The sequence below is a fragment of the Lissotriton helveticus genome, chromosome 10 (assembly GCF_964261635.1).
Source record: "Lissotriton helveticus chromosome 10, aLisHel1.1, whole genome shotgun sequence".
NCBI classification, from domain to species: domain Eukaryota; kingdom Metazoa; phylum Chordata; class Amphibia; order Caudata; family Salamandridae; genus Lissotriton; species Lissotriton helveticus.
In genome coordinates, this window is record NC_136071.1 from 1,194,120,390 (window position 1) to 1,194,143,349 (window position 22,960).

The 22,960-nt window shown below is 51.1% G+C and overlaps 1 protein-coding gene across 7 annotated transcripts in view; it reads left to right on the forward strand.

Annotated features, from left to right (window-relative positions):
* The window catches only part of LOC144784933 (exocyst complex component 1-like), a 1,012,560-nt gene that overhangs the window by 307,955 nt on the left and 681,645 nt on the right, over positions 1-22,960 (forward strand). The window lies entirely within an intron of this gene.

Here is a 22,960-nt window from a genome sequence, read left to right on the forward strand (position 1 = left end):
CCCCCGGGGTCGCCTTTCTAACATTGGTGGCAGGCGACGGGATCCGAGCCGGCGCAGATCGTACAGGAGAGGAATTCACTCACTACCGAGAAAAACACACCGCGAGCATGACTACTCAGGAAACCAGACCGACAGCGGAATTCCAGAAAGAAAAAATGGAAGATTACAGAAACAAGGAATTAAAACAGTTTTGCAAGGACCGAGGCATCGCTACCACGGGCCTCAACACCAAACAGGATTTTAAATCAGCCCTGCAAGCCTGGGCGGACGCCGATAACGCGCCGCTCCAGAATGAAGACAACCCGGGCCCGAATGGACGCCCGGAGACCGACGCGAACCCAGCGAGGGAAAGAACCACAGACCTGGACACGGGCCTCGCCCACGGAGACGCCCAAGAACGAGAGAGGAACCGGCTCCACGAGTTGGAGCTCGCCCGACTCCGACAAGAAGGAGAGATACAGCTGGCAGAAAGGAAATTAGCCCTCGAGCAACTGCGGCTGGAAGGAGACCTAGAGGAAAGGAGAAGACGAGACCTCGAAGAAAAGAAACTCGTGCTCGAGCATGAGCGCGGCCTCAAAGAACTGGAAATCAAGGCCAAGACAACAGAAACCGGCACCGCCGGGGGTAAGACCTCACCCCCGCCGGTGGACACGAAGGTGCACATACCCAAGGAGGTCGTCAAAGAATACTATAAGAACGACGACATCCAACAGTGGTTCAAAGCCTACGAGGTCGCCATGACCGCCCATCGAGTACCCCTCAAAGACTGGGGCGCCGGCTTATGGGTAAAGTTCATCAACGAGGGGAGAGACGCCCTGCTAGAGCTCCCCGACGCCGAGATGACCTCGTACGAACACATGAAGACCGCCCTCCTCACTCGCTACGGACTCACCCCCGAAATGTACCGGCAGCGATTTCGAGACTGTAAGAAAATCCCCGGTACCACTTGGGTGGAGTACGTGAACTTTTACAGCAGAGCCTTCGAAGGGTGGATCAGAGGCTGCCAGGTCACCACCTACCAGCAGTTGGTCGACCTCATCCTATGGGAGCATCTGTCCAATAATTGCTTCGTCGAACTCCGGCAGCACCTCCTCGACAGCAAATTGACAGAGCCACGAAAACTCGCTGTCGAGGCGGATAGATGGGTGAGCAACCGAGTTCCCCGGAGTCCGATGGGAGACTACGGCCGGGGATCCCCGGGGAACCACCGACCCCGTGGCGGCGGAGGAGGCCAGAGCAGGGGCCGAGACACCCCCACGGGGTCATCCCCTACCTCCCCGTCGCCATCCCTGGGTTGGAGGGGAGGCCCCCCAGCAAGACCCGGGCCCCGCCCGAATGTTACGTGCCACAGATGCCAGCGACAGGGCCATTATGCGAACGACCCTCTCTGCCCGATGAACCAGCGACCCGGCACCACCGGTCCCCCGAGCCGCCAGATCGCGGCCGCCGCCCTGAGTGCCGAGGGAGGCGAAGAAGAGGGCGACGACACCGAGCAGGCCGAGTGGGAGCCCGCAGCCATGATCTTAGCATGCCTGGGTGATCAAGACATGATCCCCCGAGACCCGATCCCAGGTAACACCCAGAAATACCGCCAATGGGTCACCATCAATGGACGCCGGGCCGAAGCCCTCCGGGATACTGGAGCCAGCGTGACTGCGGTCCGCTGCCACTTGGTGACCCCAGAACAAATTCTCCCCAACGTCTTGTGCCCAGTACGGTCAGCTGACAACTCTGAAAGTTTGTGCCAGATGGCCCGCATCCCCTTCGAGTGGGGAGGGGTGTCGGGCATGCTGAAAGTGACTGTCCGAGATGATGCCCCCGTGGACTGCCTCCTCGGGAACGACCTGGAAAGTTCCCTCTGGGCCGGCGTAGAGGGGTGAGAGCATCTGGGGATGCTAGGCCTTCCCGAGTGGGTTTGTGCGACCACCCGCTCCATGTCCGCCCGGGCCTCCCCCCCAACGGAGGAAGCCCCGATCGAGGAGCCGGAGTGGCCCGCACCTCCACCGCCCGCCGTCCCCGAGGACACCGACCCTGAACCCGGCCCCCAGGGGCCCAGCCATGAGGAAATCACCGAGCTCGGCCACCTTCCAGAACTAGCTCAGTGGCGCCAAGAAGGTGGCCCCACCCGCGAACAATTCCGACAAGAACAGAGCACCTGTCCCTCCCTCGAGGGAATTCGACGACAAGCCGCCGCTCAAGCCGCTGGAGACCCTGCGGGGTCCCACTGGGTCTATTGGGACAATGACCTTCTCTACAGCGAGCAGAAGATTGCCGAACTAGGGGCCAGCCGGGTGCTGGTCGTTCCCCTCCGATTTCGAGACTTCCTCTTGAACTTAGCACACGATGTGCCCCTCGCCGGGCACCTGGGGCAGGACAAAACTTACAGCCGCCTGGTGACTCATTTCTACTGGCCGAAAATGCGCAACGATGTGCACAATCACTGCAGATCCTGCCCGACCTGTCAAGCCAGCGGGAAGAGCGGGGGGAAAGTCAAAGCCCCGCTCCAGCCGTTTCCCGTGGTCACCACCCCCTTCGAGCAAGTGGGGATAGACATCGTGGGGCCCCTGGACCCCCGCACCCCTCAAGGGCACCGCTTCATCCTCGTGCTGGTGGATCATGCCACCCGATATCCGGAAGCCATCCCCCTCCGAACCATCACGGCCCCAGTAGTAGGCCGAGCCCTAATGGGAATTTTCTCCAGAGTCGGCTTCCCCCGAGAAGTCGTGAGTGATCGGGGCACAAACTTTATCTCCAAGTATATGCGGTCCCTGTGGCAACAGTGCGGGGTCACATATAAGTTCACCACCCCGTATCACCCCCAAGGAAATGGACTTGTGGAGCGGTTTAACCGAACGCTGAAGGGGATGATCAAGGGCCTCGAGGAGCCACTCCGATGCAAATGGGACGTTCTGCTGCCTTGCCTCCTGTTTGCGTACCGCGAAGTACCCCAGAAGTCCCTGGGGTTCAGCCCCTTCGAACTATTGTATGGGCACCCGGTCCGGGGCCCCCTCAGCCTGGTCAAAGAAGGCTGGGAGACGGCTGTCCGAGGTGCGCCACCAGATGTCTACCAGTACCTCCTAACCCTCCGCAACCAGACTCGGAAGTTCCGGGAACTTGCCGAAGCCAACCTTGAAGCCAGTCAGGAGGAGATGAAACGCTGGTATGACCAGAACGCCTCGTCCATCGAATTCGAACCGGGCCAGCAGGTCTGGGTCATGTCCCCGGTTGAACCTTGTGCCCTCCAGGACAAGTGGACGGGGCCCTTCAAAGTGGTGGAGTGCAAGAGCCCCGTCACTTACTTGGTGGACATGGAGTCCCCCAGGAACCCCCTCCGGGTCCTACACGCTAACCGGCTCAAGCCGCACTTCGCCCGCACTGAACTAAGCCTGCTGTTAGCGACCGATGAAGGAGCTGAAGACGACTCCGAACCACTGCCGGATCTCATGAGCACCACTGAGAAGGACGGCTCCATCGAAGGGGTCATGCTCTCCTTCACCCTGACCCCGGAGCAGCACCATGACTGCCGGCAGCTGCTGGGGCAGTTTGCAGATCTGTTTTCCCTCACCCCTGGAGTCACCCGGTGGTGTGTCCACGATGTAGACACCGGAGACAGCCCGCCTGTAAGACACTGAGCTTTCCGAGTGCCCGATCGAGTTCGGGCCTGCATCCAGTCCGAGGTGGCCAAGATGCTAGAGCTGGGGGTAGTCGAACCCTCCGACAGTCCGTGGGCCAGCCCAGTTGTCCTGTTCCCTAAAGCCGCCGCCCCCGGCACGCCCCCGGAGCTCCGGTTCTGTGTTGACTACCGGGGCCTGAATGCCGTCACCAGGACCGACGCCCATCCCATCCCCCGGGCGGATGAACTGATCGATCGCCTGGGGGCTGCGAAGTATCTCAGCACCTTCGATCTCACGGCCGGGTATTGGCAGATCGGCCTCACCCCTGGAGCACAAGAGCGATCAGCCTTCTCGACCCCGGATGGCCACTACCATTTCAAGGTGATGCCCTTCGGCATGAAAAACGCCCCGGCCACCTTCCAGAGACTCGTGAATAGAGTGCTGGCCGGGCTAGAAGAGTTCAGCGCCGCCTACCTAGACGACATTGCAGTGTACAGACTCCGCTGGGAGGCGCCCCTGACCCACCTCCGGGAGGTCCTGACGGCCCTCCGACGGGCCGGACTAACAATAAAGGCCAGCAAGTGCCAGATCGGCCAAGGGTCCGTGACGTATCTGGAACACCAGGTGGGAAGCGGCCGGGTGGCTCCCCTCCAGCCAAAGATTGACGCCATCCGGGCCTGGGAGCCCCCAATCACCCAGACCGCCGTCCGAGCCTTCCTGGGGCTCACAGGATACTATTGGCGCTTCATCAAAGACTATGGAAGCATTGTGGGGCCCCTCACAGAACTGACCTCCAAGAAGCTACCCCAGAAGGTGTGCTGGACCCCAGAGTGCCAAGCAGCCTTCGAGACTCTCAAGACTGCCATGTGCACCGCCCCTGTGCTCCAGGCCCCCGACTACAGCCGAGAGTTTGTGGTCCAAACCGACGCCTCGGAGCACGGCATTGGGGCGGTCCTCTCACAAGTGAACCCTGAGGGAATCGACCTTCCCGTTGCCTTCATCAGCCGGAGGCTGCTAGCCAGAGAACAGCGCTGGAGCACCATCGAGAGGGAAGCCTTCGCCGTCGTGTGGGCCCTAAAGAAGCTCCGGCCCTACCTCTTCGGCACCCACTTCCGGGTCCAGACCGACCACCGGCCCCTGCGGTGGTTGATGCAGATGCGGGGCGAGAACCCGAAACTGTTGCGATGGTCCATCTCCCTGCAAGGGATGGACTTCACTGTGGAGCATCGCCCCGGCAACGACCACGCCAATGCTGACGGCCTCTCCAGATTCTTCCGCCTCGGCGAGGAGAATCCCCAAGAAGATGGGTGACTCTCCCCTGCCTTCAGCTGGGGGGGACGCGTGTTGGACCCGGCCTCATGGCGTGGCCCTACCCCTCCCGCATGGCGGGCCCAGGACGACATCGGCCCTCCACCCAGCATCGGGCAGCCCTTTTGCCCGACACTGCACGCCCCAACCTTGCTGGTCCGGCCACCATCCCGGACCCCCACTACCGACCTGGCTCCAGTGTGGGCTCCTCACGACCTAAGCACGAGGCTGCGCCCGACTCCATCTTGGGCCCACCACGTCACGACCACGTGGCCTCGTCCCCGGCCCAGGCCTCAGCACAGCCCAGACATCAAGGCACCAAGATCCACCCAGGTGGTCGAGTGGCCACTCGACAGATCCCGGAGAGAAGGGTGTTTCGATGGCCCTCCAGCCGTCCCCGGACGCCTGGTTTCGATCGTCTCCGGCCTCCCTGGGCGCTGGCTCCACCCCCCTGCTGGGTGTCTGGACACCATCATCCCGGCCCCTCTGACCCCCAGGCGCGAGGGTCCGGACATCAAAGGACTCCAGTCCTATATCTGGGCAAGCCCCGGAGTAGGACGGCAGTTGTATCCTGGACTGGAGAGCCCTGCTGACGCTGTCACGGCCGACCCCAGAAGAACTCATTTTTCCTGGAACCTCACGAGAACTTGAGAGCCTGCTGGCGCTGCCGCGGCCCACCTTTGCCGAACCCTCTTGAGAGCCTGCTGGCGCTGCCGCGGGCCACCCTTGCCGAACCATCTTAAGAGCCTGCTGGCGCTGCCGCGGCCCACCCGTGCCGAACCATCTTGAGAGCCTGCTGGCGCTGCCGTGGCCCACCTTTGCCGAACCATCTTGGGAGCCTGCTGGCTCTGCCGCGGCCCACCTTTGCCGAACCATCTTGAGAGCCTGCTGGCGCTGCCGCGGCCCACCTTTGCCGAACCCTCTTGAGAGCCTGCTGGCGCTGCCGCGGCCCACCCTTGCCGAACCATCTTGAGAGCCTGCTGGCGCTGCCGTGGCCCACCCTTGCCGAACCATCTTGAGAGCCTGCTGGCGCTGCCGCGGCCCACCTTTGCCGAACCATCTTGGGAGCCTGCTGGCGCTGCCGCGGCCCACCTTTGCCGAACCATCTTGAGAGCCTGCTGGCGCTGCCGCGGCCCACCTTTGCCGAACCATCTTGAGAGCCTGCTGGCGCTGCCGCGGCTCAACCTCTCGGAACCCCCGGCTCGAGGATTGAGAGCTGTGCGCAAGGTATCCCTTCCTACACCCCAACCGAGACTGTCCCGCTACCCTGATCCCCTCTTGCGAGACTTTACAGACCCCTCGGTCTGCTTGTACATATCGCTGAGAACCAGCAACCTTTATTTCCTGATAAAGCTTACGAACTCAACCTCTGGTGTGGTGTCCATTTGTAGTGTGTGGTTACTCTGCTGTGCGATCCTAGGAGAGGGCCCTCACCCAGGAGGCCTCTCAGTAACGCTCGGCTACTTTTGGACGGAGAGGTGGACCTAGGGGTGGTCAGTCAGACATCTTCTGCCTCCCCCGGGGTCGCCTTATTAACAGAGGTGAACATCCTACTAAAGAAAGACGCTATAGAAGCAGTTCCTATTCCGCAAAAAAAGACAGGGAATATATCCCTGCTACTTTCTGGTATGAAATATAGGTCCTATCCAAGAGTACAGACCAATACTCGACTTGAGGCTTTTAAACAAGTTCATCCGCAAAGAGAAATTTGGTTGTTGGCACTGCACCATATTTTTCCTCAGCTAAACCAAGGAGACTGGATGTGCTCTACAGATCTGCAGGATGCTTATTTTCATTTGCCGATTTCCAGAAAACATTGTAAATTCCTGCATTTTCAGGTAGCATCCCAACATCTCCAGTTCAAAGTCCCCCCGTTTGGGCTCAAATCAGCCTCCCGCACGTTCTCAAAATACATGGCCGTAGTAACGGCTTTTCTTCGCAAACAAAAGATCTTCGTCTATCCGTATCTGGACGACTGATAGCTGAAAAGCTTGTCACCCACTCTGCTGCAGAATCACCTCTTATACTTCATACAGGTGCTAAGCAATCTTGGCCTGCAAATCAACTACAAAAAGTCTATTTTCAATCCAACTCAAAAGATCCACTACCTGGGTGCCTCTCTGGATACCGTAAGTGCAAGCGTGTGTCCTTCGGTGGAGAGGTTATCCTCAATACAGGACAAGTGCCGCACTCTCCTCAGTTCTCGCCATCCCACGGTCAGACAAGTGTCCTCACTTATGGGCTCGATGGCATCTTGCATCTTCATTGTCCCAAATGCGAGACTACAGATGCGTCCTCTGCAGCAAATTCGGGAGGACCAGTGGTCACACGTATCGGATCTCTGGGAAGACGTGGTGGTTCTCCCTCAGTCAGTGAAGGATTCAGTCAAATTGTGGATGAAACGATCGCATCTGCTGAAAGGAGTTCCCTTCCATTGAAGAACCGGGTTTTAGAACCCAGCGGCGCCAGGGGCACGCCCAAAGTCTTCGGATTCACCTGTCTTGGTATACAGAGACACGGAATACTTCTGGGTGGCGTCAGAGACCAAGTTTATTAGCTGCAGCTAGTAACAGAAATCCCAACAATACATCACAATGTATATTCCTAGGAGACTGTTCAATTTACTGAGGCAAGACATCTCCTTTTATACACCATATTCTCATTATAAATGTACACCCACTGCTCAAAATTCTAACCAATAGGGCACATTTTCTAACTGAGTATCACATTAACAAAAACCCAATTTACAGTAACCCAACCCAAAAGTTAATTATTAGGAATGTCCCAAATTCAATCTTTGCAAGCCGGACAAATTTATAATTGAAAAGCACAACCCATGCAATGTCAGAACATAAAGGAAACAGTAATAGATGCTGAACAAGATAAAACATGTGCAAGGAAACTAAAGGTTAATGAGGTCCTGAACATTAAGTGGCAATATTAGACAAGGATCAAACCAAGGGAAATTGGCTTTGCGAGGTCAGTTTCAGGTATAGAGGTCAGTTTCTCTGCAGTTCTTTCAGAGTCGAAAGAAGCCTAATTAATGTTTACATTCACTCAGAAGGCCAGGCCACTTGTTCGCCGGGCCTCTTTCACAGGCCTACGTGAGGGCAACACAAAATGGAGTCATGCTCGAGAATTACAGAACCTCAGACCCTCCTTTTGCCATTACGTAGGCAATAACCTAAACTCATTTTAATCTGAATCCAGGTCTATATCTATTCTCATCAGGTCATCAAGGTGTTGCTGTAGCATCATCTTATTATCCCTTGCTTTTCTCGGGATAGGTCTTCTCACACACATCATAGCACAAAGACTACAAATGGCGGGACCACACTGGATGCAAAGACAACAAGAGAAAAGGATGGCCAAAACCATACCAAGGAATGTCAAAATCTTACATCCCCATTTAGACAACAGTCCCCAAAACCATTCCATCAATGACCAGTTCCCTTCGTCTACATGTATAGACTCAGCGAACTTATGTAACTTCAAGATGGCTTGGTACACTGTCGGGGCATTATCTGGTATGAAAACACAGCAACTAGACCCGATCAATTTACATACCCCACCTCTATCTGCAAGTATAATATCTAAAACTATACGGTTTTGTAATGTCATAAGACGATCCGCTTGAAGCTCAGCTGTAATATTGCTAAGGGCACCAGCAGTTTCATTTATAGTGGCCTCAACCACTCTCGTAAGCTGACGAATATTCCTACTATTAGCCATAGGACCCCAAAAGGGCACAAAACCCTTAAAGAAGTCTCCAACTTCTTGTGCGACAGTGTCTTTCGCATCAATGACACCATATCTTGTCTTATGGTAATTGAAAACAGCAGTGTATGTAGGGGGAAGCAAAAATGCCACATAACATGTGCCTGAAAAATCAGGAGGCAACCATGTATATGCCCTGTCATAACAAACAAAATACGTGCCTTTAGCTGGCACGAACGGTGGAGATTTCAGGGATGTATAGACATAGGTGTGAGTACACACACTCTTACCAAGCTGGGCTCTCGGATTCTGACCATTACCTTGCAGACAAAAATGACCTCGGTGGGGTACAATCCAAATAGGGGGAGACCTTTTTCGTCTCTCCTTCTCTGTCAGGCTAATGCTATATCCAGTCTTGTTCCAACCGATATATGCTCGTACCTCATTCTTAGGGATAGCATTATACGCATCAATATCTCTGATCATATCTACTATTCCCTGTATCAAGGCATTATTACTTGCATTATCTTTAACGGAACGTACAGGAGATGCTTCATTCGCATAGATAAACATTGCTTGGAGTGCCCATACTGACCCATTAGGCGAAAAAGGCAAAACTAAAAATGGCATTCCCTTATCTGTCGTATGCGGCATAAGACCACATACCCAGCAATTCGTGGTATTTACTACTAACTGATGCTGATGCAACATTTGTATAAATGAATTGTTAACAAATTCTGATCTTCGTGTCTGCTCATGTTCAGGCAACGTGTGAAATTCATGTGGAGAAACAGTAGAAAAAGAAAGAGTAGGTTGGGACGTAGATGCAAGCGTCTGTTGTGTAATATAGACAATCCAACCCACACAAGCCAATATAATATTCAAAAGCATTAAAAAACACATATCAAAAAACATTTGCTACGGACCAATGTACACATTCTCATTTTAGAATCAATTCTCTTAACACCCTTATCAGATTCAAAAGACTCCATCCTCTAATGTGCTGCTCACGGCTATTACCTTCTTCACTTAAGTGTGCGTCAAGATCGTACTAACGACCAGGAACCACAGACCTTTCGTCAATTCGCGGCTCACCCCTTAAGACTGTACCGCGACCCTGCAGCGGAGTCCGGATGGTGACTCGAAAAAGAAAAAGAAAAATAGTCTCTTTATCTGAAAAGGTGTAATTCACACACAAAAATCAAGTTTTATTTGTCCATTTATTTGTCCTTTCTCGGTCTCAGGTTGTAACGCTCTTTGCCAGGCACAGTTTGCTCTTGAAAAAGTGTTTCAGGATCCGTTGTATCCAGTCTTAGATGGGATGGCACAGCAGCTTACAAAAGTTCGTCGCCTGCACGTTCTGACTGAGTCCATACCAAATGTGCGTCACTAAAAGGTACGAATCTAGGAATTCTCTCACATTCGGAATCAGCTATACCTCCCCTTACCCACTTGTCATACGGTAAGGGCAACAGAACTTTTTTACAATGGGTAGCATGTACCCAATTCTTTTTACCAGCTACCCTAACAGCAGTTCGAGTGACTAACAAAACTAAACGCGGTCCAGTCCACCTTGGCTCCAAGTTCTTAGTTCGTTGAAAGTTCTTGGTGAGCAAGTAGTCACCAGGTTGAATCGTCTGGCCTGGATCTGCAGTCACTGTCGGCAAATTGTCATAGACCTGTTGGTGGAGAACACGTAATTTAGCAGTCAAGTCATGTAAGTAATCCACCAACATAGGGTACTCAATGTCACTGTACTTTTTAGGCCTCGGCACACCTCAAACATTGGCCGGACGACCAAAAACAATTTCATATGGGCTAAGTCCCACACGAGAATGTACTGTCGTCCTTGTTGACAAAAGGGCCAACCGCAAGGCATCTGGCCATGTAAGACCAGAGCTCGCTTGTATTTTAGCCAACTTCAATTTCAGAGTGCCATTATAGCACTCGACAAGTCCAGCAGACAGGGGGTGATTCGCAGCATGGAATTTCTGATTGATACCCAAACCCGCACACACTTTCTTCATGATCTGACCCACAAATTCACTTCCATTGTCACTCCATACAATTCTCGGCAAACCATACCTAGGGAAGTTCTCTTTGAGCAAAACCTTGGCTGTAGACAAGGCAGTATTATCCTTTAGGGGGTAGGCCTCTATCCATCTGGAAAAGGCATAAACAACCACAAGGACATACTTCAGGTTGTTACATCTCTCCATGTGAATGTAATCTAGCTGTATCACTTCAAATGGATACGCTGGAGGGGCAAAATGACCAGCTGGAGTTGGAGTTCCCTTTCCAGGATTATACATCAGACAAATCATACAATTCTTCACCACATTCTCAGCACATTTAGGAATTCCAGCATTCTGCCATACCGGAGCCAACAACTTGCATATCCCTTTCGAACTAATGTGAGCCATTCCATGAGCCATAGTAACCACTGGGAGCACATACGCATCAGGCAACAACCATCGCTGGTGCTCCGACAACTCAACCCAACAACCTGTCGAATCCAACATACCCGTAGTTTCTCTCCACACACACACTTCTTTTTCCGTAGCTTCAGCCTGAATCAACTTCACACTTTCTATTGTGTCTTCACACATTCCACCAGCCATAACCCAGTTAGCAGGGCCTGCAACATACATTCGACTCGTCATATCTTTCGCCGTTTTCTCCGCAACTTCATCCGCAAACGCATTTCCTCGGCCCACATCATCCACAACCTTCTTATGCGCACTACACTTCACAATTGCAATCTGCTTTGGTAGAGAAAGTGATTCAAGAAGTTCATTCACTAATTGCCCATGCTGAATTTTCGTACCATGGGAAGTAAGAAATTATTAGGACACACAGCGGACCGTTCCCGCAATCGGAGAGATTCGATTCCGGAACTACAATTCCCGAAACCACCTCGCCAAGAACTACAATACCCAGGAGGGCACCGCGCGGGACGTACGCAGGCGCCACCATAAAGCAAACATCGGTGGCGGAACGCGGCGTCGCATATTCTGTGTTCATGTTTCCGAACACTTCCACTGGACGTTAAGAGACCCGACGCCGATCCAAGGGTTGCCGACGGAGAGCTTCGGTTTCGGGTAAGCCGTTGGGTTACCTCTTCTGTCAGAGGAACTAACAGTCCCCGCTCGAGGGTTCTCAAGCATAGAACGCTTACCAGAGTTATTGCCCTGTCCCCGCTCGAGGGTTACCGGGTGTCGGAGAACCCGACTTCCTTCTCCTTTGCCACAGTCCCCGCTCGAGGGTTATCGAGCGTAAGGGAAGCCAAGGCTACCTGTACTTTTACCCCTGTCCCCGCTCGAGGGTCATCGAGCGTGAGAGAGGCTAAGGTGTACTTTTGCCGCAGTCCCCGCTCGAGGGTTATCGAGCGTGAGAGACGCTAGGATACCTGTACTTTTGCCACAGTCCTCGCTCGAGGGTTATCGAGTGTGAGAGACGCTAAGGAAACCTGTACTTTTGCCGCAGTCCCCGCTCGAGGGTTATTGAGCGTGAGAGACGCTAAGGAAACCTTTACTTTTGCCACAGTCCCCGCTCGAGGGTCATCGAGCGTGAGAGACGCTAACGTTGTTATACATCGCCCCTGTCCCCACTCGAGGGTTTCGAGTGTGAGGAAGCGGTAAGCCGCAACACCAAGGAGCCCATTTACAACGCGTGCTTGCCCTCCGTTGGAGAGTGTCGGGACCGACACACATGCGGAGGACGAACTGAGGATTCCCATCACCCTCAGCATATACTCGAGTGGCATTGTCGGCCACTGCTTAGCACGGTGTCCTCTGTTGGTGAATGCCGGGATCGGCATTCGTGCAGAGGAAGGTTGGAAACGGGGTTGTTGAACCACCCCAGGGCGGGCGTTCCACCTTGATCACTTGCGTGCTGTTAACTCGTATTTTGCTACACAGTGCAAAATAAAGCTGATTACGACAACCTACAGGTCTGTTCTCTGTTGTGGGTAAGAGCGTGGGTGAAGTGTTTAGCGTTGCCCCAATCCTGAGGAACAAGGGGATTACAGAAATCCTCTCTCTCTCCACAAGCGTCCAAAACTGTGAGCCACACCAAACGCATACTGACTATCAGTATAAACATTCACTCGCTTTCCTTCTGACAACACACACGCTCGAGTCAATGCTATTAACTATGCTGCTTGCGCTGAATTCTGTGCTATACGTGCTGTTTCAACAACTGTATGTAAAGTTGTGACAGCATATGCTGCAGTCGTCTCTCCATTCTGAAGCTTAAAACACGAATCATCTACCCATAGAGTACCATCAACATTCGGAAGAGGAGTATCTTTTAAATCAACTCTAGCCTTCGTTTCCTCCTCTGTCCGGAGAAGACAATCATGCTGTTCCTGAACATCAGTCTCTACAGAAATCGGCAACAACCTAGCTGGATTCAACACATTGCACCTTTTGATGTGCACATGGCTAGCCAAAAGTGTCAACTCATAACCTGACAAACGCGCACTAGTAAGGTGCTGTGTCTTAGTCCTATTCAATAAAGTATCCACTGCATGTGGAACCATCACAATCAGCGTATTATCCAATACCAAACCAGCAGACTGTCGGATAGAAACAGCCGCTGCCGCTGTAGCTCTCAAACAACTCTGCAATGCCCTAGCTACCGGATCTAACGTAGCTGAAAAATACGCACATGGACGCTGCTTGTCTCCAAATTGTTGCGTCAACACTGACAATGCACAGCCTTCTCTCTCGTGCACATACAATGTAAAAGGTTTACTGTAGTCCGGGGTACCCAACACCGGAGCAGAACACAATGCATCACGTAATTCAGAAAAACGTTTCTGACATTCGTCAGACCAAGGGAGAGGATGCGGAGCATCTTTAAGAGTCAGAGCCAACAGAGGCTTTGCTAATAGGGAAAAAATCGGAATCCACTGTCTACAATACAAAGTGATACCTAAAAAAGCACGCACTTCTCTCTGTGTAGATGGCACACTCATTTGGGCAATCGCTTGAATTCGTTCTGGGGTCAATCGTCTTCCCTCCTTCGACAAGAGATGACCTAAGTAGGTTACTACTTGGCGGCAATACTGTAACTTTGAAGGTGACACTTTATGATGGAGGTCAGACAAATGTCGTAACAAAGAAAGAGTAGCCTATTTACAAATCTCTTCGTCATCAGCAGCAACCAGTAGATCATCAACATACTTGATAAGAGTAGCACCAGAAGGCAATACAAAATCATCAAGCTGAGTTTTCAACGCCTGACTATAGTTGGAGGGACTTTCACAATAACCTTGAGGAGCACGTTTAAACCGGAAGCTTCGACCTCCTAAAGAGAAGCCAAAAATATCTCTACTTTCCTCAGCAATCGGAATACTAAAGAAAGCGTTCTTCAAATCGATAACTGAAAACCAAGCAGCTGAAGCAGGGATCAGAATCAACAAAGCAGTGATGTCAGGGACAACAGGAAACTGTGGCACAACAATTTTATTAACCTCTCGAAGGTCGATCACAAACCGGTAAACAGGTGGCTGAGAAGCATCAGGACAGGCAGAACAGGACTGTTACACACATTACCTCTCGTTTCTTCAACTACACCCTTCTCAACCAAATCATAGATAATCGCTAAAAGAGCTCTCTCGCCATCACTAGATATTTTATATTGCGGAATACGAGGTAGCCTAGCATTCGACTTAAGGGTAACAACATAGGGTGGAATCTGCAAAAGACCAACATCATTGGGACCTGTAGCCCAAAGTGTATCAGGAAGAGAACGCAATTCCAGTGGAAGACAATCTTTAGACAAATACATCGGAGTGTAGTGTAGTTCCTATATTCCCAATAGGCTCTGCGCATTGGAATAATATATTCAGCAGTGTAGACGTAGGACTGAGGTTATCTAGGTCTCTACTGACTATATTAGACTTAAGGTTTGCCAGCTAGCTCAGAGGTCACTAGAAACTTTCTCGAATAAACGAGGAGTAATTTAACCTCCCTGGATAGACAAGAAGGGATTAGCTTCTGACAACCATAAAACATGACAACTTTGCTCTCCCTGAATAAGAGTGTATCTCTAGAGTCGTGTGAAAACAAAAGACAGCTATTTCACTCAGTCAAATGTGCGTACTTAGTTTTACCAGAATGCAGAGAAAAGAGAGATGGGCTTTTTCAATAAAAGGTGTTATTTATTGAGCAGTCTTCTTCCTCATACAAGAGAAATGAATTGCCACGATTGTAATGCTCATGGTAAAGTAAAGTGCGTACAGTAAAAGGAGGATTATAAAATAATACTGTAAAAGCATTGATATGGTTTCTTAGCCATATGATACTTTAAAATAGATAAAATATATACATACATATATACATTGACTAATCGTACTCAACTGGTGCTTCTAAATACGCCTACCCCGGTGTACCTGACCTAAGCCTAATACGTGGGAGGGAGTAAGTAAGTAGCAGTTTAAGTTAAGTTTGTTTTGCCAAGAATCTGACTCTAGAATTCTCTGTAAGGGTTTAGTCAGTTCCGTACCTGGGTAATAGAAAGCAGGAGGTCTGGTATCTCTCTCTCAGGACTTGATATCCCAGCAACCCGCAAGGGTAGGCTGGAAACGCCGGAGCTGGATTTCTCGGCAGGAGAAAAGACAGCGTCTTTCTCAGCGCGTCAAAGAGGAGGGGCAGCGTCCGTGGGTTCTCGCATCAGCTGGGCTCTCGCATCAGATTCACCACCGTGTGTTTGCTTAAGGCAACGTTGGTATATTTATACCTGAAAGGTGCCTGGGTTCGACGTAAGGTTGGACATAAGACGTCAATAAAGATGTCACTAAGAACTGGCCGTTCTTACAGTGCTTTACAGGAGTTCTAGGACGAAATCAAAACAAAAGCAAGGGGGATTTCCCAGGTTGCTGGAGGCTTGGTTTTGTTTAGAGAACTCGGTGTGCTTTACTAGGGGTCCGGAGAAGTAGCCCTGCTTACAGCATGTGCTACGACTGAATTATGGATATGATTATTATGCCGTTGTATGGATATTATTGATTATAGCCGGACAAGGGCATAAAATAGGAATATCGATTCAGGGTCCTAGATAAAACACTACAGGAGAAATCGCTTTCTTACCCACTGTAAGATGTACTCCTGAAGGAGAACAATGTAATGTTGCATACAATCTTTTCAGCAAGTCCAAACCCAACAGATTCTCACCACAACCAGTCGTTAGAATAAGGGGAGCTTCCAATTCACAAGCACCAATAGAAAGGGGCAAAGGACTAGAAACCGGATTACGAACTGGGGCGCCAGAAAATCCTACTGAAACATTGGTCATGCCAGACAAAGGTGCGCCAGGAAGTTTAGAGTGCATAATAGAACTCTTCGTCGCACCAGTATCCAAAAGAAAAGGTTCTGCCACAGCTGATGTAATCACTTCAACATAAGGTCCACTCTGGTCTACTGGAACTGACACTACTCCCTCACTTTGTCCATGGCTGTCCTAACTATCATTATAACCAGCACTCTCACTCTCGACACAATAATCATCAGCGTGGTACTGGGCAGACTGAACAGTCGGAACATTCTGTTTGTCAAAATAATTCACAGAATTCTGAGGGGGAAACAAACGCTCATTCTGGGGAAACACACCACGTCCCCTACCCCTAGGAGCTTGTTGGAAACCACCACAACCCCTTTGACCTGATACACCATTCGCACGCTGTAACAATATTGGACAACTATTCTTGAAATGACCTTCCTCTCTGCAGTAAGCACACTGATTAGGTCCTGGCAGAAATCGCGGAGCGAAAAACTCGGGCTTCTGTAACAGTCTCTGAAACTGTGGGGGTTGCTGAAACTGAGGTTAATTCGGACGAGGCGGTTAAGCTTGCTGTAAAAGAACTTTCGTCTTTAGGTCTCTAGTTTTCTTTTCTACTTTATCCTTCTCATCTTTATCCCTATTCTCGTAATATTGTGCAGTAGCCAATATCTGGGCCGACGAAGAAACAGCCCATGAACTCTCAGAGTCCTTTAACTTATTAGAAAGTTCGAGAAGCAAATTAAAGACAAATTTGTCCACGAACAACCTTTGACCACCTTCAGTGCTCATGTCCTGACCACTATGATTGATGAACGTTTCCTCAAACCTAGTAAAGAAATCAGACACACTCTCGTCTTTCTTCTGTTTGCATGCTGCTAACTTATCCCAATTCAACCGTAAAGGAGACATCATAGTTTTCATTAAATTAATAATCCTACCAGGTAATTCTGCAACTAAGGGTTCAGGTTTGGCACCTCCTACCTGCCGACCATCTGCAGCAGTAATATTAACCCACGTATCTCCTAACTCTGGCGCATGATCCTCATGACGGAACTTCGCCCACTAAGGTTGAGGAACTACATTACCCATCAACATATCTTGTAAGCTAAATTCATAACACACGCATCAACTGTCTGAGACAACTCCTTGTAATAACCAGCAGGATTTTTACGGGGATCAGGTAAGGTCTGCTTAAGAGCCAAGACCTCTGCTCTCTTCCAAGGAACATGTACCCACACTCGCTGAAAATGTGCTGGTACAGCCTGAATACCCAAATTAGCATTAGCAACAACTTCCTCTCTCCATACAGGAGGAACCTCTCTCCTAGGATACTGCTTCACTTTCCTCCTAACAGAGGAATCATGTTCGTACAATGTCTGAGGCGGAAGCCTAGATCTAAAAGCAAGTATCATCTCTACGGCAGACTCCACTATCGTCCCTTTAGCAAATTCTGACTGGACATCAAGCACTTCCTGCGGAATCGGACCCAACTCATTATCTTCCCATTCCTGACGAAGAAAAGTACACATTACGTCAAAAACATACCTTTGCTTAGGCGGATCCCACTGAAAGAAAACATCCATAACCGCTTGCAAATCATACCTAGAAGCATTTAAAACCCATCTACGAGCCAATAGATCCAACACTGTCCGCTCTTCCGAACTAGGAAGCTGACTACGACTCTGCTTACGTTCCGAAACAGGGGTCATATTCAGTGACCCAAACAGTGGAGACAAAAGATTAGCAACAGTCTCAGTCATTCGTTTTCGAGCAGAAGGAGAAGAAGTGGACATAAAGACAGGAGAATGAATGTTTTGAGGCAAAAGAGGTGTAGGGACAAAAGTAGCAGGAGTCGGAGATAAAGAAATAGGAGGCAAAGGAGTTTAAGGCAACGCTAGTGACAAAGCTGGCGACCCTAGAGGGGGTTGCTCAGTAGGAGGGAGAACCATCTGTGGAACAACGGGTGGCTGAACAACAGCAGGAGGCTGAACAACAAAGGGTGCAACAACCGGGGGTAATGGAGGTGCAGTAGCACCCTGCACATAAGGGGGTGGCAATCTCAGTAAAGAGACATCAAAGGATCTTTTTCAAGGTCTTCAGTTACTTTTGGAGGAGAAGGCGGCAAGGCCGGATAACATTTATCAATGGCCATACAACGTTGTCTATCTGAGACTTTGCTCGTACGCTCTTCTCCATCTTCCTTAAACTGCCTAGCAGCTTGTAGTACTGACATATTCTTATCTTTCCTAGCTCTCTTTGCTTGCTTAATTTCTCGCTGTTTGGCTTCCTTACGCCAAAGGCGGAAAGAGTCAAACATCACCGGCCGGGCTTTCTTCTTAAATAGCGCAACTTCCAAATTATCTAAAATATTTAATTCGAAACTACCATATTGGGGCCATGGTAAAACACCATCTTTCCTTGTATAGCGGACCCATATTTTGTTATAGGTGATAGGACCCACTCCGTGTTTTGAATAGAGCTCATAAGTCGGAGTTCCAACCGGAGGTATCGGACACGAATCCTCCAATCGGGAATCCCTGTTGCAACCACAACTAAACCATTTCCTAATTTTGCCAAGACCAGGAATCTTATAGCTCACTAATCTAGCTTCAAACTTCAAGGGGTTATCAACTATTGATACACTCGTAAATATACGAGCCCCTCGGCTTCGATTATTGCAAAAACCAAATCAAAACCAAGAAACAAAATGAAGTCGTGGGAGCGACCCACTTATACTTAACCAAAATGTCTGTCACGCCACCAGAAGACCGTCTATCGTCTCGCTCTACAAAGCATCAATCGAGGGTCCAAGACAGGGCAACAGTCAGGGCAGCAGTCCTTCGTAGCCGTCGGAAAGCAGGAAGCCTCGCAGAAGAAACCTTCGGTCCACGTCGACATGCAGGGGTCAATGAAGTGGCGGCTTTCTCCAGAATTTCCTCACGTGGCTCCTCACGATCCTCGGGCTTGGACCGGTACCGCTGAAGTCGCCCCATGCTTGGGCGCCAACTGAAGAACCGGGTTTTAGAACCCAGCGGCGCCAGGGGCACGCCCAAAGTCTTCGGATTCATCTGTCTTGGTATACAGAGACACGGAATACTTCTGGGTGGCGTCAGAGACCAAGTTTATTAGCTGCAGCTAGTAACAGAAATCCTAACAATACATCACAATGTATATTCCTAGGAGACTGTTCAAATTACTAAGGCAAGACATCTCCTTTTATACACCATATTCTCATTATAAATGTAAACCCACTGCGCAAAATTCTAACCAATAGGGCACATTTTTTAACTGAGTATCACATTAACGAAAACCCAATTTACAGTAACCCAACCCAAAAGTTAATTATTAGGAATGTCCCAAATTCAATCTTTGCAAGCCGGACAAATTTATAATTGAAAAGCACAACCCATGTAATGTAAGTATGGGCGAAATTTGCGAATTCGCGTTCCGCGAATTCGCGCGAAATCGAATTCGCAATCCGCAAAATCCACGAATTCGTGCGAATTTTCAGATTTTTGTTTTTTTGCGTGTTCGCTGGATTTTTTGCGTGTTTGCGGGGTTTTTTCCGTGTTCGCAGGGCTTTTTGCGTGTTCGCGGGCCGCTTGCATGGCGAAGTTACCAATGCGGTCGTGTATGGGCACAGCACCCTCTGGTTCACCACTGCCACCCTCTGGTTCATCACTGCCACCCTCTGGTTCACCACTACCACCCTCTGGTTCACCCCTGCCACCCTCTGGTTCACCCCTGCCACCCTCTGGTTCACCTCTGCCACCTTCTGGTTCAGCACTGCCACTCTCTGGTCCACCCCTGCCACCCTCTGGTTCAGCACTGTCACCCTCTGGTTCACCACTGCCACCCTCTGGTTCACCACTGCCACCCTCTGGTTCATCACAGCACCTCTGGTTCACCACTGCCACCCTTTGGTTAACCACTGCCACCCTCTGGTTCAGCACTGCCACCCTCTGGTTCACCACTGCCACCCTCTGGTTCACCCCTGCCACCCTCTGGTTCACCCCTGCCACCCTCTGGTTCACCACTGCCACCCTCTGGTTCATCACAGCACCCTCTGGTTCAGCACTGTCACCCTCTGGTTCACCACTGCCACCCTCTGGTTCACGACTGCCACCCTCTGGTTCATCACAGCACCTCTGGTTCATCACTGCCACCCTCTGGTTAACCACTGTCACCCTCTGGTTCAGCACTGCCACCCTCTGGTTCACCACTGCCCCCCTCTAGTTCACCCCTGCCACCCCCTGGTACACCACTGCCACCCTCTGGTTCATCACAGCACCCTCTGGTTCACCCCTGCCACCCTCTGGTTCAGCACTGTCATCCTCTGGTTCACCTCTGCCACCCTCTGGTTCACGACTGCCACCCTCTGGTTCATCACAGCACCTCTGGTTCACCACTGCCACCCTCTGGTTAACCACTGTCACCCTCTGGTTCAGAACTGCCACCCTCTGGTTCACCACTGCCACTCTCTGGTTCACCACTGCCACCCTCTGGTTCACCACTGCCACCCTCTGGTTCACCCCTGCCACCATCTGGTTCATCATTGCCACCCTCTGGTTCACCCCTGCCACCCTCTGGTTCACCCCTGCCACCTTCTGGTTCAGCACTGCCACCCTCTGGTTCTGCACTGTCACCCTCTGGTTCACCCCTGCCACCCTCTGGTTCATCACTGTCACCCTCTGGTTCATCACTGCCACCCTCTGGTTCACCACTGCCACCCTCTACCGAGACCTTTTGTGGCACAGCGGCAGCACAAAAGATGTGCCATGGTGCTGGGTATTAACAACATGACGCATCTGAGAGATGCGTCACGTTGTAAAGCCCTGCACCATCAGGAGGCGTTCCGGTGCAGGGGAGGGCGTTCCTGCGCAGGAACGCCTCCTAAAAGTGGCTGAGTGAAATCTACAAGATTTCACTCAGTCACTTTTAGGCCAATGCTGCGTCAAAACCCTGCGCCTGCTTGAAGCAGGCGCAAGGCTTGATGCAGCATTGGGGAGATAGGGCCCCCAGAGCATTGCTGGAGCTGCGTCGCAAGCGCGACGCAGCTCCAGCAATGCGCTGCTTTTACGGAACACATGCGTGACGCATCTGTGCCGTATTTGCCACATGGTGCGCGCATTGTAAATGCGGCGCACCATGGGTGGCGGAGCTGCGGCGCACAATAACTGCCGCATCCCTGGGGATGCGCCCGTTATTGTAAATCTGCCCCTATACATTTAGCCAACGAGGGAGCACTTACTGATTAGACAGTAGAAAGTTCTCCAGTTGAGTAGAGGTATTGCACAAAAAGGTGGCATCTTCGTGGACAAACACGCAGGGCGGGATTCATTCTGCCCCCTGTTAGACTCGTTTTTTGTGCCCTTCTGCCCTCTGTTAGACTCGTTTTTCTCTTGTTTTTCTGCCCTTCTGCCCTCTGTCAGACTCGTTTTTCCCTTGTTTTTCTGCCCTTCTGCCCCCTGTTAGACTCGTTTTTTGTGCCCTTCTGCCCTCTGTTAGACTTGTTTTTCCCTTGTTTTTCTGCCCTTCTGCCCTCTGTCAGACTCGTTTTTCCCTTGTTTTTCTGCCCTTCTGCCCCCTGTTAGACTCGTTTTTTGTGCCCTTCCGCCCTCTGTTATTCCCTTGTTTTTGTGCCCTTCTGCCCTCTGTTAGACACGTTTTTTAGGTCGAGGACTACGTCGCACTGCTGTAAGCAGTGTGGGCGGAGCTCCGAAGATTCAATGATTTTTAGTAGGGGGCTTGAACCCGCCCCTCTTCTCCATTGGCTGGCTTCCTAAAGGGAGACCAGCCATTGGAGGAGAGGGGCATCACTCGGTTCAAGCCCCGTCTTTTTCGGATTCGGGGGCGTTTTTTTAAGCTTCTTTCTATTTACTTTCTCTCCTCTTCCCATTGGCTGGAATTTTACCTTCCAGCCAATGGGAAGAGGAGAGAAAGAAAACCACGCCCCGAATCGGAAAAAGACTACACTTTCTCCGAGGCATTTCTGCCTTGCCTCGGAGAAACGTGGTCGTGTTGGGTAACCCTTCTGTACTTGTTTTTTTTTCATGTTACTTAGCCTGGTTGGTGCAGATGGCTTACTTGTAATTAATAATAATTTATAAAAAAACGTCGAGGCTGGTGGAAGCAGAGTTGTATGTGCGTTGTGGTGTTTTTCGCGGTGCCTGGCGTATAGTTGGACTGTCCCTGGCCGCAGTTTTGGTGTATAGTAGTAAATCGTAAACTGCAACTTTTCCCTTTCTGTCTAGGGTATGCAGGTGTGAGGATGCTGCTACTATACCCCAAAAGCCACGTTTACGATGTGTGTGTCTGTGGCCCATGGTGGATGGGGTCCTTTGATTTGCCTGTTTCTCGGGGTGATGTAGCAATGGAGGGAGGTGTGGGAAAACCAGATTAGCCCGGCTTGAGAGAGCAAGGAAGGCGCACAAATCCGGGCGCGTGGCAGAAAATGATACGCCTTTAAGTTTCTTCCGACCAGCCTTAGAGCACAGAAAGCTACGAATACGGTGCACACATCTCGAAAACAATGCGCACTCGTTTTTGCTGCAGGCATAGATTTAATGGCAACATCACCATGGCTCCTGCTTCGCAAGCCGCGTGAAACACAGGGCAAGAATTGTGAGAGACAACACCGAGGCAGGGCTGTACCTTTACCAACAGAGGTGGGGCCCTGGGAAAACTACGGTATGCGGAAGTTGTGTGGGGGAGCTTTCAGTGCTGGCAGCTCCTGCACACAACAGGCAGTGGTGCAGCAGATGTGCCCTGGTACCAGGGAGCAAAATACTCTTCCTGTCTAATACGTGGGTAGTAAAAGATATCACTATAACCCGGGGTCACTGGGGCCCCGTGCCCCTGCGGGACTGTTGGTGACTAGCCACCCTGGAGGCTGCCGACTCTCGAATGACAAGTTTAGCTAACGATGTCAGCGAGTTTTGGTGCACACACGCACACCATCCCCCCTCCTGCCACCCTACACACCTGCTCTATCAGTTGGGCACAGTGGACACGTGTCTGCCCATAGTCTATCA